Below are 3311 nucleotides of genomic sequence, written 5' to 3' on the forward strand. Positions count from 1 at the left end.
CCCTCGATGTGGGCGTCGCTGCCGCCGGTCACCCACAGTGTGATATCGTCCGCGTAGATGATGTGTCTTCGATGTCCGCGAGCTTCTCGGCCACTCCGATCATTACAAGGTTGAACAGCATCGGCGAAATGACCGATCCCTGCGGTGTGCCGGTGCTCCCGAGCTTCTTCTCTTGCGTTTGTAGGTCGCCTGCTCGTAGCTCGGCGGTCCTGTCCGTGAGGAAGTCCTTGATGTAGTTGTAGGATCTTTCGCCCATGTTGAGCTTAGAGACTTCGGACAGAATCACCGAGTGTTTCACATTATCGAAGGCGCTCTTTAGGTCGAGCCCCAGGATTGCCTTGTTGTCGCGGGCGCTGCCGCCATCGTCTATGATTTGGTATTTGAGCTGCAGCATCGCGTCCTGCGTGCTTAGGTGCTGTCTGAAGCGATGACCGTGGCCGGGTAAAGCCTTCTCGTTCCAGGTAGTCTTGCCACCTGTTGAGCAGGACGTGCTCCAGCACCTTGCCCACGCAGGACGAGAGCGAGATGGGCCGGAGGTGATATTTTCAGCTCACTGCCGACGCCAACGAAACCTGCTATTCTGCAACACGAGCTTCTTAACGCTGTCGCGTTAATTCCGGGCAGCAGAAAATATCGTCCAAGTAGCCGAGGTATGTTTGCCATTTCAGCCCGCATAGAATGTTGCCCTTCATGCGCTCGAAAGTATCAGCGACAAGAGCGCTACACACTAAATTCACACAGCCCATCAGGCGTGAAGAAAGCTGTTTTGGGCGATCAGCTTCGACCATCGGCATCTGCCAGTACCCAGAACGCAGATCCAACAAAGAAAAGTACACTGCTCTCTGCAGACAATCAAGCGTGTCATCTATCCGAGGCAGGGGGTAGACGTCTTTCCGAGTAATTTTGTTTAGTCGGCGGCAGTCTACGCACAATTTAATGGAACCATCCTTTTTTTTAATCAAAAGCATCACAGCGGCGAAAAATCAATTTGAGAACGTGCACAGTCGATGATTGCGTGATGCGCGGACAGAAATTCTCACCCGACCGGTGGGTTCGGCGGTAGGAGTCGGAGCGATACGTAGATGGTGTAGGGTTGAATTGGGAGAGATAAATACATTCCCCCCATTTATCGCGGCTGACACAGTTTAAAACCGCCAGACCCCATTCCGTGATGGCGTACGCTAACGAGCGCATGTCGACCACGGCGGGCCTTGCTCTGCCGGAAAAGAGAAACGGCACATTCTTGCTGACACAAACAGGCATGTACTGCTACAGCAACAATAACTACAGCTAGCAAAAAAAAAACGGCTAAGGAACCGAGGTCGCCTGACTCACCAGCAATGTTACGAGCGAATGTTCGTCCACGCTAGGGCGAGAGATACTCCGAGGCCTGACGGGACGAGATACGGGAGCGGGTCTCCCCGCCACTTCCTCGCCCCGCTGGCGAAGAGCGGAGCCACGAGCAAGACGTCCGCTCGCCCTGATGATCCCAGCCGAAGAGAGGGATGATTTCAGCTACGTCCTGCGCACGCAGTCTTTCCCGCTGCAACGCTAGCGCACTCAATTGTTAGTTAAGGTAACAAACCAGGTAAAGTTTGCTACGGCTGCCTCTACGCCCGTAGCAATCGTTTCACGTTCGGCGTGCCTGAGTGAAGTTTTTACGAGCAGCGTCTGTTGCTCAGCGCGATCTCGGATACCACAACGATGCGGTCACGCAACAAGCGCTCAAGGATGCGGACGAAGTTACACTCATCAGCAAGTTTGCGGAGTTGAAAAAAATTTTTGGGGGGGGGAAAGGAAATTGCACAGTATGTGTCTCACATATCGGCACACACCTGAACCTTGCCGTAAGGAAACGGATAAATGAGGGAGTGAAAGAAGAAAAGAAAAAAGAGGTGCCGTGGTGGAGGGCCCCGAAATAATTTCCACCACCTGGGGACCTTTGACGCGCACTGACATCGTACAGCACACGGGCGCCTATGCGTTTCGCCTCCATCGAAACGCTGTCGGTGCGGTCGGGTTCGAGCCCGGGAACTCCGGATCAGTAGCCGAGCCCCTAAGCACTGAGCCACCGTGGCGGAGTTCAACAACACATTTTCAGACTGATTCGCTTGCAACCTGATTTCTTTTAAAAAACTTGAAACTTGCTTTTATCTCGTTAGACTTCGACGCGTAGTGGGTATTAAGGAATGGGGCTGCGTCTTTGTAGCTCATCTGATTTCTTTTTCGGGGAACGTATACTGTCCGGCAAGCAAACCAATCTTCGTTGGTAGTGCAGAAACCAAGGCCCTTTTCTTTTCGTCTGTCTTAACATCATTCGCTGCAGAGAGTGCTTCCAGGCGAGTCATATCAATAACCCACTTATTTTGGTTTTCATCGAAACTTGCTGAGCCTAAGTTCACAGCCATGCACATGACCGCTGACGTGCCATAACCGTAGCCGCCACCAGTCCCGCGGGGACGTACCCCTTGTCGCCACTGTTATAACGAGTGACAGAGTGACGGAATAGGGCCGAGGGCAAACGCGAGACTGCTTCATTTCGCGGACAACGAATTATATAAAGGCTTTTTGCCTGATGGCGTCATGCAAAAGAGCCAATCACGTTGGGCACAAGTCAGCCCAGAGCGTCATATCAGGCAGTGTATAAAAGCGCTTGTCCTTCTCGCAAAAAGAAGGGCACTTACTCAAAAGACGGTTGACCATAAAGCACACATACTTCACGTCGCGACATGTAAAATGGAGCAAAACTAAATACATTCCGCCTTTTCCTGGGAACAATGAGGGTGGAGGAGCCTCTGCGCCAGCTATCGAAGAGCTGCAAGTACCTGGTTAAGAAAATCAAGTACCTACATTGCATTTCTTGCTGCTGGCTTGTGCAGGCCAGAGTGCGGAGCATGCAAGGAGTTCATAAGGCACTTCGGTATTGCAATAACGTGGCCATATTGCAGATTAATTGGATTCTGGCCTTGTAATCGGTAAGCTGCGCTAGTCCGCCGCACCGGTGGCGTTGTGCTTAGAGCATCTTTCTGGTATCGGGCGACGCTGGAAAATGTCTGGCTTATAGATTTGAGAGATCTATAAAGAGCTATTTAAAGCGTAAAGCTAGGAGAAGCTGATAACAGGGCCCAACAGCCTGCAGTATGTTGTACAACTACGCCTACCAGTTAAAATGCTAAACAAACTCAAGCTCCATACAGCTATCTGCCTGTATCACAACACCGACAGGCACAAAAATTTCTTGGGTTACAGAACAAGAATTTCATGGGTTAGAATTTCTTTATTGCAGAACAAGAAACTTTTTCATAGCATCT

This window comes from Amblyomma americanum, chromosome 8 (genome assembly GCF_052857255.1).
Source record: "Amblyomma americanum isolate KBUSLIRL-KWMA chromosome 8, ASM5285725v1, whole genome shotgun sequence".
NCBI lineage: Eukaryota > Metazoa > Arthropoda > Arachnida > Ixodida > Ixodidae > Amblyomma > Amblyomma americanum.